This window comes from Coffea eugenioides, chromosome 6 (genome assembly GCF_003713205.1).
Source record: "Coffea eugenioides isolate CCC68of chromosome 6, Ceug_1.0, whole genome shotgun sequence".
Lineage (NCBI taxonomy): Eukaryota > Viridiplantae > Streptophyta > Magnoliopsida > Gentianales > Rubiaceae > Coffea > Coffea eugenioides.
The window spans coordinates 54,540,776-54,555,383 of NC_040040.1; the positions used below are offsets into that span (position 1 = coordinate 54,540,776).

Sequence of the window (14,608 nt, forward strand, 5' to 3'; positions counted from 1 at the left end):
AATCGCGTGTAGGGTAGTTTAGGAAATTATAAATTCAAAATTTGATTGTGGATTGAGATTTATTGTTGTATGCATATCCTGCGCACGTCAAGAAGTTTTTGGAGAGTTTTAGTTTTAGTTACTTTTAGAGAGAGAGAGTCTTGGAGCAAAGCAGAAAGACAAAAGGGGTTGTGTCTTGCCCTTTGAGGCAAGACATAAATCCTCAACAAATGTAGCTCTCCTCTCTTTCTTTTCTTGTTTTAGTGTAGGATATTATAGTATGTGTTCATCCACTCTTGTGTTGACTCAACAAGGAGGCTGATGGAGATGAAGATGGAGAGGCTCAAGAAGCTCTAGTGACAAGGGTTTTTTTTTCTCTCCACCCCTTGATCTTTGATTGGATTCTAAGTTTTATTAATACAAGTTTTGGGTATTATGTTTGTGATGTTGTTTTGAAGTTTAAGTGTTGGATATTTGATTGAACTATCTATGATTGCTATGTGTTGATTTCTTGATTATTTTTGGGCTATTATCTTGATTGAGTTATTTAGCACTTTTGTTATCAAAATCATGATTAACTGGCCATTGATTGTGATAATCTCAAGGTGTTAGATTTACAATGAAAATTGAAATTTGGCACTAGTTTATGGAAGTGTTAAATCTAGGGAGTACACTCACGAAAGTAGACTTGCACCTTTGTAGCTTGTTTTGTGGTAATTTCATAGAAGCAAATGAGTTTATGGTTGATTTCATAACCACGAAAGTAAGTATGGATTAACTATAGGTATGGTTGATACACCGGTGAAAACCGGTATCACGTACATAAGGAAATTACGCCATGTCTTAACCAAGATTTTAGTATTCAATTAGTCGAGAAGTTACACTAATATGAGTAGATAGGGATTCCATTACCCGGGAAGATTTCATTTGTATTTTCTTTCCATTAGTAGTTTAGATTTATTGATTTTAATTTATTGGTAGTCTAAATAGTAAAGAAACTTTAATAGCGCCGGTAGTTGTCCGTTTTCCCTGTGGGTTCGACCCTAATTACCCTATACTCATCCACGACCCGTATACTTGTGGAAAATCGCGTGTGGGATAGTTTAGGAGATTATAAATTCAAAACTTGACTGTAAATTGGGTTTTATTGTTATATGCATACCCCGTGCACGTTAATTCAAATTCTGCTTCACAGGCTTTAAGTAACATTGATGCACATGTCATTCTCAGCGAATTGCACAAGTGGGATCTGATAGGTTGCAATTTTATCATTTATTTTATTATTAATTTCCCCTATTATCTGACCTAATGTGGATTAATTACTAGATTCTACTCACTTTTGATATTTTGCATTTATTTCAGGGAGTAAAACAAAAATATCACAATCAAGACCAATTTGACGGTCATCGGAAAAGAGTTCAAATAGCAGGTAATCAAGGGCATTTTTGGAACAAGGAAATACAAGTCTTTTTTTGGTAATTCGCGAAGACAGCATAAAAAAGAGGAACGAAGGGCTGAAGTCAAGGGTCTTCTTCCCCGAGAGTTGGAGCGCCGCACAGGAGAGGCTTCTTCCTCTCTGGAAGGAGAGCCACCGCGCAGCCTTGAAGACATTAGATAGGAATAGACCAAACAATGGCAGACAACTCTTTAGCTTAGTCTTTTGACTTTTCCTTGTGGGCTCAAGTAGCTTTTCCTTTTCCTTCTCGTATGATTGGACAAGTAGAAACCATAGAATCAATTGTTGTAGCTTTGCTATCTTTTCAAACATTGAAACCGAATTGAATTTCCCCAATTTCAAGGGACAATGGCCGCGGCTCTCTTTACAATTTCTTGTGGGTTTTTCGCATCGGACATGAGCTAATTTTCTCAATCTAGTTCAGGGACAACGGAGGTTTTGTTTCGCCTAAAAATTGTGAGATCGATTTAATTTTATCTTTTCTTTTTATTTATTGGTATCCGAATATTCCCTGATTACAGTGCTTATGATTGTTTAATTAATTGATTGTCTTGGATTCGGATAATTAGTTAATTTGATAATCTATTGTCAATTAGGGTGTTAAATCCGTAATTGTTTAATTGCCCTGAAATAGTGACAGCTGGCATGATTGGGTTTGTATCAGGGGAATACGCGGGCTAATCTAAAATAACCCTGGTCGTGCGTTATTTGGTTAGAATAGAGCTCCTCTAATACGTAAGGCAATTGAGGAATTAAATCTTACGGGCGTACCTAAGGTTATTTCTCAATTAGAGTAGTGATTAACGGGCGTACCTTAATCACCGACACAGTAAGGAGGGGTTGACTATCATCGCTTGTTTGGTAGTTATAACCTATTTATTGATAAATAATTGGAATTGTCTTTATTTCGATGATCAATTAGGTGAACCATTGCTGAAGTTATTTCTTGGCTAGATTCTTAATTATCACTCATTTGATTTTAGTAAATTGTTATTTAATTTTTAATAGTTCCTTGGATTTTATTTGCATTTATTTGATTGTCACTCTCTGCGCAAAAACACCCCCTTGTCACTGTGAATTTGAAAAGAAACAATTACTCCCAGTCCCTGTGGATTCGACCCTGCTCACCGCTATCTACAGAAATTACTTTTAGTTTGAGTAGGTATTTATTATTGCACAGACTGACAACCTGTCAGGATCAGTTGACTCCAATAAATTTTTTTGAAAAACTCTACATTAGGAATGTAAACGATTCTAATTAAGTCAAACAGTCTAGTGTTCAAATGAGCCTAATTTTTTTCTTAAGAGAAAAAAGTGTCAAGAAAAGTTAGAGAAGAAATATATTACAAGCAAACAAAAAGGTCAGAAAATTTATGAGAAAAAGTATATATGTCAGACGAGATTACTAGAAACTAAAAGCAAAACTGGAAGAAGGCAATAAGTTAGAAAATTAACAAGATTCAACAAAGCAGTGACGGAGCCAGATGTGGTTTAGCGGCTAATTGCCCCGAAGCCCCACTCAATTTTTAAAAAATTACTTTCAAACTTGCAAAGTGTAGAAATTTTTAAAGTTGCTTTCTATTTGCACCCCTTATATTTTCTTAAATTCTCTTTCCTATAAATGTATTGATTTATGTCACTTGCTTATCGCTAAACCTCTCTTAAAATCCCTAGAATTGCAAGAATACATGGTAGAAAATTACCTATTAGGAAGAAGGCAAAAGCAACCCAAATTGCATGATCCGTGTCAAATATTTGTAAAATTGGGCGCATTCTTCGTGCCATCATATTGATTATAGTAAATTTACCAAAATTACACCATCAAAATAGAAAACGTTGCCTCGTTTTTTTTTTTTGGGTATATCTGGAATTCTACCAAATATTTGTCAATAACAAGAAATATAATTTTGGTCCTCAATGTTTGGTACCTGTATAATTTAAATCCCTAAAGTTTTGACAAAAATAAATTTGATCCCCAATATTTGATACCTAGTGTAATTTTAGTCCCTAAAATTTTGACAAAAGCAAATTTGATCACCAATGTCATTATTTTGAAGCATATTTAGGACAATTGATGAATTTTTCCAAATAATGATGGAATCTGTCAAGCGCATGATATGTTTGTCAAAACTTTTAAAAAAGAAACAAAATTGCGAATAACCTTGAACAATAAGAATATTTCACGTGATGACATGCTAGTAACTAATTAATCAAGAAACCAAAAAAAAAAAGAAAGAAAATTGTGGTCTGCAGGCTTGTACCATTATATATGGGACGTCAACTTCTGATAGTAACTAATAGGGTAAGCTGCAGGCTTGTATCATTATCCACGGGACGTCAACTTCTGAAGGTGGCAGTGATCGGAGCTGGTGTCTCCGGCCTTTTGATAGCCCAAGAGCTTCAAAAAGAAGGCCAGCAGATTGTGGTCTATGAGAGATCAAACCAAATTGGAGGGTTGTGAGTGTACGATCCTGAAGTCAATCCACTTGGCCTCGACCCTAATAGAAGAATCGTTCATAGCAGCATTTACGATTCACTTCGGACAAATCTTCCTATGCAACTTATGGAATTTACAGATTACTCCTTCACAATCGAGAAAAATGGTAAATATTTATGTTTTCCTGATCACCATGAGGTCCTCAAATTCTTGAATGATTTTGCTAGAGCCTTTGGACTTGATGACTTGATTCAGTTTAATACTGAAGTCATTTCCGTTAAGCAAAGAATAGAAGTGGATTGTTGAGTCAAAAACAAATGGTGATGATCAATTCAAAAAAGAAGAACATTTGGACGTGGTCGTAGTTTGTAATGGTCATTACACTCAACCAAATGTTTTCCTGATCACCATGAGGTCCTCAAATTCTTGAATGATTTTGCTAGAGACTTTGGACTGGATGACTAGATTCAGTTTAATGCTGAAGTCATTTCCGTTAAGCAAAGAATAGAAGCGGATTGTTGAATCGAAAACAAATGGTGATGATCAATTCAAGAAAGAAGAACATTTTGACGTGGTCGTGGTTTGTATTGGTCATTACACTCAACCAAAATTAGCAAATGCTCCAGGTATTCATTCTTCCCACTAAACCTTGGTTCGGGAAGGGGGGAGGAGAGAGGGATTTTTTTTTTGTCAGCCATTAACAAACTATAACTATTCTTATATTATGGAGGAAGGGAACAAATGTAACGGAGTCATTAGGAACAGAGGGAACTAAACCACCTTCGAAACCGAAGAAGGGAGGGACTGGGGAAGCATACATATAGCGTCAATTTTTGTTTGATGCATAGCCATATGAACTATGGCACGTAATGTAGTTTTTATTACCATACGAGGAGGAGGGAGGGGACCATACATGCATATAAAAGACAGCCTTTGTTTCACCAAAAAAAAGACAACCTTTATTTGATGCATAAAGCTGTACAACCACATGAACTATGGCATATAATGTAGCTTAGTACTATATGATTCCCGGAGTGGGGTTGGGGGATGGGTGATGGACCATACATGTAAGAACAATTTTTGTTTGATGCATATAACCGTACAACCAGATGAACGATGGCATATAGTCTAGTTTCGTACTATATGATTATAATTTGTAAGAGTACTTAGTGAGCCTAATGCGTTTGATTAGACCATTTTAAATGAAATCTTTATGTACTTTTGGAAGGGAAAGAAAAGGAAAAAACTAAAAATTAGGGTTCACACTACCAGTGGAATAACTACCTTAAGCACAACTGCATCTACAGGGTTGGCTTGGTGCTTTTATTAGCACACTGTTTGGTAACTTTTTTTCACTTCTTTAATAATTGCCAAGAATCAAAAAGTGGGCCGGAAAGCAAATTCATAGCCATAATTCCTGTGTTCCTCAGCCTTACAAGGATCAAGTATTAGTGAAAAATTTGCTAAGTCGTAGTTACTGTTTCCTGTATCATGTCTCATGCAGAGTCCACCCTCCCCCCAGCCCCCCGCAATCCCAAACCCTCTCTCTTGCCTTCGAAAATGTTGCAGGTTGTAGTTGTGATTGGTCACGGGCCAAGTGGCTTCAAGATAGCCTCCGATGTTTGCTAAAGTAGCCAATGAAGTTCATATTTCATCAAAACTCCCACAAGTTGAGGTTAGAAAACTTGAGACCTACGAAAATATATGGCAGCAGCATTCGGATATCATACCTCAATTTTGATTTTGAGATAAACTGCATCTTATTCTTAACTTGTTCACAAGATATTTGATTAACATGGTACCTGACTTGGTCAATAGTTTGGTTGTTTTGATCTCTTTAGTTCCAAAATTTTTTTTGATAAAAAATAGATTTGAGTTTTATCGTACACCTTTCTTAATATGCAAACTCTAATTGTGTTAATGTATACATACTACATCCAATATTGCTACGAAAATGGTGAGGTAGCATTCGAGGATGGAGCGTTGATTGCTGCAGATATCATAATTCACTGTACCAGGTGGAAATCAATCAGTGCTTTTGAGTCTTTCCTCTTTATTTGATAAGAAAATGCATTAGCTATACACATCAGGGATTTTGCTTAAATCTTGCTAATGTTGTTGAGAGGTGTAAATATGATTTTCCAATCTTGAAAACAAGTAGAATAATTGCTGTTGATGAGAACCGTGTTAGGCCATTGTACGGGAATGTCTTTCCACCACAACTTGTAGTGCCAGACCTGTACCATAGACTAAGGACCAATGTTTTGAAAATGAGATCAGGCTGATTAATTTGACCGATTCAACTTTGAACCGGTCGTACCTTCGATTCGATTCAATAGTTAACTCACAAATTCAATTAAATCAGACAAATCGAGTCAAGAATCGATTGGACCAGTAAAAATCAAGAGTTTCAATGTAGATTTTACTGATTTTTTATTTTTTAAAACAATATTTTGATTTTATTCAAAATTTTTAAAACTAAAATAAATAAAAAATAATCAAATATTTGAACCGATCTTACCGATTAAACGGCAAACCGGAAACTCTTCCAATTCACTCTCCAGTCTGGGTTCAAAAACATTGCGTAGGACTTAAAATTTCAAATGCAAGCTACCTTTTATGGATTTTTATCAAATAATTTATGCTTAAAAAGAAAATAACATTAAAAAGGTAGAGTATGCACAATTTCTCTCCCTATTCTGTCATATAGTAAGAATTATGTCACTGATCTAATTCGCGTGAAAGAATTTGTATTAGTCTTTCCCTCTTAGACATACATTCTTAGTGAAACAAATGTCGTTAGCTTTAAACTAGAGAAGATTTAGGTTCGATTCCATTAATGAATGTCGACATTTTCTGACCAAAAGACCATCAATTTTCTTGTGGTGGAATTACAAGCCAAGTGGGTAGCTCGGCTTTTGTCGGGAAAGATGACTTTGCCTTCTAGAGAAAAAGATGCTGGTGGATGTCGAAGAACGTTGCTGGCTTATGAAGGAAACCGCCATTCCGAAGCACCATGCCCACAAATTTCCCTTGGATTATACGGTATTGCTTATTGATCATCAAATTAAATTATACATGGCTTCACTCAATTGGATTGGACATCAAACAAAGAAAAATATCTATTTTCCCAAGATTTGAACCTCTTATAGAAAAGGAAAATACTAAGACATATTTTATGGATCACGTTGTTTAAATACTTGTATAATTCGTATTTTTATTTGTAGATTCTAAAAAAAAAGGTACAAGCATTTTGAATTATTCTGAAAATTTTTTATGCCATACTTTACCCGAAAATTATAAAATTTTACCCATTAACACCACTAAAAAAAATATATCAAGTGAATATAGAGTTTAATTGACTTAAGAAATGGAAACATGTATATAAAAAAAACTACTTACATGAGCCTTTTACTTAACTCGTTAATACAGTGCCATCGCTTGGACGCCGAACTTAATAACTATATTCATCAATTGGAACTTAAGAATATAGTGTGAGCATATTCTACAAGAGAATTACTACTTCAATCTTGGATTGAGTATGGTTTTGAAACTTCATATCCTATCTCAGAAATATGATGAGTATAAGTTGGGTTTTAGCTGATACCTAACTAGACGTGACTCATTGACATGCCTACATTTTAAGTTTGGGTATGATTCAAATGCTAATAAACGCAAAAGAATTTTTGAAGATTCTTTTCTTCTTTTTTTTTGCCACAATATGTTGGGTACTTTACACATGTACTTTACAGTTTATACGCTCGGACTGGCTGGCTGCTCAAATAGGGTTACCACCAACTGATGAGCAGCTAAAGAAGATAACTGCTAAATTGGTGAAACTCAGTTCTAATTCAATGGTTGGATTTAGAGAATGGGTAGAGTTGGCCTTCTCAAAGACATAGGTTTTGGCCAGTTTATTTTGTCAATGTTTCTTAGCTTCAAAGCTTGCAATATTTCTTGATCAATCCATTCTTGTTCTCGTGAAATCTCAGCATTCTTTTCTTCAGTACCTTTTTAAAGCTTTTCTTACAAAGGGAATGAAATTACTATGCGATAATGTACTTGTACAGGCGCGAATGGAGCTGCATGCTCCAGAAGCCCTACGCTCTCATTAGTCATTACTTCTGTTTCAATTTTTTATTTAATAATTTTCTGTTCTGTTTGAGCTCTTTCTTGATATGATAGTCTAAAATTACTAAGAAACCGAATTTTTCCAAGATTTTTTTTTTTTTGCTTACATGTGTTGGGAAAGCTGATTGATAATTGCATACATAGGAAGTATGTTATCCAAAGACTTAATGTAGTTCTATCTGATTAAAATAAATTTAAAAAATTACAGAAAAAAAAAAGAATGGAGAGTTGGAGGCTAAATGGGAGGTTTAAGGTGAAAGCACCTCTCTTATGAAAATGAGGCCTTATCCTCCTTTTAAACTTTCAATCTTATTAATAAAAGTTCATAACTTGGCCCAAAAAAATTTCAAATAAGACTGACCAAAAAGTGGTCTTTATTAAGTTTTATGTGTTTTTTTTGCAAAATTAGGAGCTGGATTGTTAATTAGCAGCTAATCGAAATCAAGGGGAATCCCATTTGTCAAAGGGTTGAGATCACATGGTCTGAAGTTCAAAATTTCAAATGACAAAAACTTGAGCCTTGGCCATTTTCATCATGGTCGGTGGAAGACTAGAAAGAAAATTATTTGTCTAACAGGCTTAGAATTTTCTTTCTTTTTTTTTTTTTCAAGTGGAGGCTCTAGCATTAAAGGCAAAAATAGGGAAGAGGAAGATTTCAGAGTCAAATCAAAAACCTCATCGACCATTTACAATATGTCCTTGGCAACTGAGAGTTGGACATTAGGCAATCTGTAACTTTAGCATGGAAAGAGCTTGTGTTATGTTTACCTAATACAAGCTTCACTTCTGTAGTTTTGTTAGAAAATATTTTCTTTGTGAGTTTCTTGCAAAATATCAAAACTACTATCTGAATGATATCCAATACATATTGCTCTTTTTTTTCAGTTGTTTTCATCTGCAATTCATGATTAATAATTGTCATAACTAAAAATCTGGATTGTGAAAGTAATTCTCAAGTTTTAGTTGGGCAAAAATGCTATTCTCTCTCTTGCCAAACTAGGAAAATTACATTGGAGCACCAAATGCCTTGAGATATGGTTCTTTTTCAATGCAAAAGATTAAAGGGGGTGTTTGGACAGCCATTTTCCGCCGAAAAATTGCTACGTTTTCCATGAACACATTTCCCTATCACCTTTTTACCTTACATAAATCAAATCGTTATAGTAATTCTTTTACAAAAAATTCAGAAAAATGCAATCAAACACAACCTAAATTTAACAAGAGAGAAGCAAAATGAAGAGAGTTTGAGATTCAAACCTACGTTTACTAAGTTCAAAAGGAAGAAACAACTAAACCTAGTTGTCGATCTACCTATTAATTTAGCAGGTGGGACCTTCTAAAAGGAAAATGTGTATTGAAGAGCCGCCCAACCCTAGATTAATTGCTGAATTAAAGGAATGTTGAATCCACCTGCTATTATTGTTCACGCGAATAAATTCGACAGCTATGTTAAGGGTGGAGAGAAGGACATTAGCCAGTTGATGCAAATGGTAGGATAGTAGTTTTATAAATAATTTAAAGTTTGTGATCAAGAAAATTATTCTAGACAACCAACCAACTTATGGAAAACATATGGAATATCAATTACTTTCTTGGAATTTTCGAGTTGAGAAATGGACACATTTATGCAGACAAGTTATTTATGTGCTCCCTTTTCTGCTGCAAAAATACCATTATGCAGATCCCTACATGTTCTTCTCCATACTATGTTGTCAGTCCAATAAGACAACAGTTAATTAACTAGGTTAAAAGTTGATTAATTTTCTATTTCTGACAAGTTTAATTTAAACTTAGCATCGATTTTGGCGATGGAATACAGCAACATTGCTTTGTCGGTTTTCTCAAATTTCGTCATTGTTCCTTTCACCTTTTTCTTCCAGTCTCATCAGAAAGGCTACGTAGATGGACATGTTTTGTCCTGCCTGAATCGTGACAAGCACTGCACATGCAAGAGTAATCATTTTCCTCCTTTCTGAGGCTCAAAATCAATGTACTAGAAAAGAACAGCAGGAGAGAGTATGTATGCCTATGTAAAGATAGCCAGAAACTAATACTATGATTCTACTCAAATTGCAATTTTATTATTAAAACGTTAAAAAAATTACTAATTGATTTGGTTTGCTGGATTATTTAGCATAAAATCACATTCTTTTGAACGAAATTGAGTACTAGCGATGTACAAAATCTTGAATCTTTTGAACGAAATTAAGTACTAACGATATACAAAGCTTTGAATCTGATAGTTTGAGATGTGACGGGCACGAGAAGGTGTTAAAAAAAAAAAGAGAGGGAAATGAAATAGAACTTACACAGCGCAGTCGTTTAGGAATCCTACATAGTCAAAAATCGTGAAAGCAATACTCAATTTCTTTCCCAAAAGAGAACAAAAAAAATCTTTCTCAATTATTTCTTTTTCTGGTTGAATTTCAAATTGCAAAAAAAAAAAAAGGTCCTTATCAATTACTACTAATTAATAGATTGTACAATATACATCATGTAGATGATTTCTTCTAAACATGGTACATACCTCTGTTCTAAGAAAATGTGAGGCTCTACTAAATTACGTCATTGAATTTCAATGGAATTACAAAAGGTGATAATAACACATCTTACACTAAGTAAAACAAAATTTAGGTAGTACTAATCTAATTGCCCAGAGGGCAGAGTCATTTCTCTAAATGTATAGCTAGCTAAAAACTGCAAGTGATTGTGACAAAAAAAAATGTTTGCCACTAAACTCTACTTTGAAGATCAATGGCACTAAACCCTAACTCTGACCTAAACATAAATCTAAGATATAAAAGAGTAACCATAATATATACATAAAATAAAAGCGACAATTAGAATATTAGATTGTACCTTTTAGGAGTTATACACAGAGTTTAAAGGAACGAGGCAACAAAGGAATTTTGTAGCTTCATCTCCAAAGCCTCACATGAGAAGAAGAGAATGAAACGTAGCCAAGGACAACTTGCCGGCTTTTATTCAACAAAGCAAATCTTAAATTTGCAGAGGACTTTCCGGCAAGTCATCCTTGGCTGCAATCCATTCTCTGCATTTTCATGCAAGACTCTCTAGAAGTCACAGTTCAATGAAATGCGGCTGGCCGTGTTGATCATATGACTTCAACTCTCTCTATATATAAGACAACAAAGCTGGCAACAAAAAGGGTTTTCCATTTATATTCTTTTGTAAAGGGATCAAGTGGCCAATCTTTCTTTTTGATCAAGTGGACAATCTTTCTTTTTCATTTTTCAGGTTAAAAGTGCAATCCCTAGCTTTTTGATGATGTTGTTTTGTTTTGGTGATATACTGTCAAGTGGGTGGGATTTTGCACTGTTATAATGAAATGATCAATTAAGACATTTTGACAATGTTCAGCAAGTTCAGCCGCCGCATGCTGAACATGCGTGTTAAATTCATCATTGAGTAAATGGAAACTTGTTATTACTTCCGTTCCATTGAAAGTGCTATATTTTTTATTTTTTATTTTGAAATATTCCAAAATATTTGTTATATTGAAAAAGTTAAAATACTTTTTAACTGGTGTTCAATCTAGTTAAGATGAGTTTTGAATGATTGTTTCTTGGGAAGAAAAATAAATTGGTTGAGTATCTAAAATGCAACAATTACAAGTGGTGATGCACGTTGAAGTATCATATATGTACTGAAACAGTATTCATTAAGCACCCGTTAGAAGAATCAAAAGAAAAAAAAATGGACCTGACTGGGTAGATGTCCATAATTTGTCAAAACGTGGTGAGATTTTAAGTAACTTACAAAGCTTTGCTTACATGCTAAATATTCTATCACTAAATACAGCAACTTAATACTAGTTTAAAGGCTTTTTCTTTTTTTGTTGATAAAGTTAGAAAGTTATGGCATTCAACAGTTTTACCATTTTAAGGAATGTTGGCCAACTTCTTTGAGAGAAGGCAATAATTTTACCTAGGCACAGCACGTGATGTTTCACAAAAGCCTTTGTATATTTCCATAAGGCGATCTCTTACTTTATTCTCTGTTTTGAACAACTTTGGGCAAAAGCCAAGATTCACAGGCCCTACTTGCCTTCCACAGCTGCTGCAGACAAGAAGACACTACTGCTTTCTTTGAGGAAGTGTTTCTTGTAGATGTATCCGAAAGGCAGGGCATCTTCATATGGATCATATGCCATCCAGCTAGGAACTATATATGATTTATGGGTTTTTTAGTATTAAATATAAAAGCTTGAATAAAAGTTTAATACATCAAGATTAAATTCTCAAATAAGCACAACATAATCCATCTAATCTTATCAAGCCTTTTGATAAGATATATAGATTTAGCCAGTAAAATTTTCCTAATTAACTGTCATTTTTAGCTTAGATATACCAACGTGTAGAAAGAAGCAACACATAAGCTTCTTTAGTACATTTAAGCCCTAGCTTATACACTCATGGTACAATTTCAACTATAGGTTTAATTTATATTAGCCCTATATCAAAGACAATCTTCTGTTATAATGTTAAAATTGATATTACAATTCTTTTGGAGGAGGACTTTACATGTATCCAAGATTATGCGGAAAGGGAAATGAGAATGAGCATTTTTTTTCCAATAGTTTTGTTATGTACTCAAATCTTTCCTGTTTTGAATTAGTGTCTATTTGAATTAGCTGTTTTTGAAGGTGTTTTACCGCAACAATGTAGGTGAAAAACTTTTATTGTAGATGAGGCTGTTTTTAGTACTTTTGAGATTGTTTTTGGTATTTTTAGTGTTTTGAGGTTTTTTTTGTGTTTTTGGGGTTGTTTTTGATATTTTTGTGATTATTTTTATTTATGTATTACTGTACCACTGTATATGAAAATCTTGTTTTTCAAAAAATAACCAATCCAAACGCAAGTTTCTTGAAACATTTGTTTACTTTCGACTAATATTTTGGTGTGCTTGTATCTATGAAAACCCTCGATCAATCTTTAAAATGGTAGTCTATTTTGTTGGCTTTGTTTGGAAATGCAACCATCCAGGGAGTTGGAGGCAAGTGGATCCAGTGCCATTGGGGGTCGAGGGAGGGGTGTTTCACTAGGGTGTTACATGTTACTATCATCTATAACAAACTAATTTTAGCTCAGTAAAGAGCAAGCAAATAATGCTCATTTTTTGTTGCTTTGTTATTTTCAGGTACTACTTAATTGCGTCAAGTAACATTCAACTACATTGAAAGTATTTTTGATGGGTTTTCTCGCGGCATCCATTAGCACACCTAATATTAATCCAACCTACTATATATATATATATATACACACACACACACAAACACATACATACTAATAATTATTATCTTTTCTTACATTTATATACTTTCCTTATTTATTCTTACTTACCTTTTCTTGTATTTATTTACTTTCTCTAACTAATCTAATATTTTAAAAAATATAACATTTGAAATATATCTTAATGACTGTTTATGGGCACCCGTTAGATAAACCGACTTATGATTAAATTGGACATTCGCTTTTATTATCTCTAAAAGTAATGCTATAAGTTTAGAACTTTGAATTAACTTTTTATACGCTAACAGTATAGTGATTCTTTTACACTACTACTAGTTATAGTGAGATACGTCACCTATATATAATTTGAATTTCAATTTTAAATTCACAGTATTATAGCATGATCTAAACCTGCAACTGTAACACCAAAAAAAAAAAAATTATACACTTACAGTGTATTAAAAAAACTTACTCTTAGACTTTTATTGATAATTAAACTTTGATACGATAATCTTATCATCAAACAAATTTCAATGGCTCAAATCGTATTCGCATCATGAGGAACACAAAGTCGTGCACATGGCATACAGCCATGACAAATTGCACGCTGCGTTACTTACGACTCTACCAAGAAAAATTATCCTGTCAAAAAAATTTGACAGTACTCTCTGCAAAACAAATTGTGGCCGTTATCCGATAATTCCATAACTGTCCTTTCAAGACAGGTGTTGGCCCCGTCTGTCTAAATCCAACTGAATTCGGTGCAAATTGTTGGAATAGTCATCTCAAGCAATTTGCCCATTGCATGTGGTATAAAGCCTATTTATCACCAAGAAACATTTGCAGGCTTGAGTAGACAGCTTCCTTTATGACGGGCAAAGGCAAAGGCGTGAGACAAGTTGTTCAAATATTTGTCTACTAGGGTATACATTTGTTGTTGTTGTTGTTGTTGTTGCTGTTTTTTTTTTTTTTGGGATAATTTCAAACATCAGATTTTTGACAATTGCAGCCGCCTCTTGAGGTTTGGAAATTATGGAAACCTCTCTTAGAAGTCATGTCTTGAATCTTGATAACAATTGATGAGGAAAGCAATATATATATATATATTATGAATATCCAATATTACACTTATCTGATATGTAAAACAAACTAAATGCTAAAAAGTAAACTAATTATCTGTTAGGTGAAAATTTTAATTTAGTTTTTTTTTAGGAAAATTTAAGCCATGTTTTGAAAGTTTTCTTTTTTGGTATTTTGAACATTTTTTTTTGGTTAAGTAACTTTTGAAGATACTTATTTTAACAAATGCCTCGCTATTTGGTTGGTCAACTTTTTGTAAATTGATTAATAAAT

The 14,608-nt window shown here is 33.8% G+C and overlaps 1 pseudogene; it reads left to right on the plus strand.

The window, feature by feature from the left end:
• Positions 1–3,704: 3,704 nt before the first annotated feature.
• On the plus strand, positions 3,705–6,157 carry LOC113774469 (annotated as a pseudogene).
• The last annotated feature ends 8,451 nt before the right edge of the window (positions 6,158–14,608 follow it).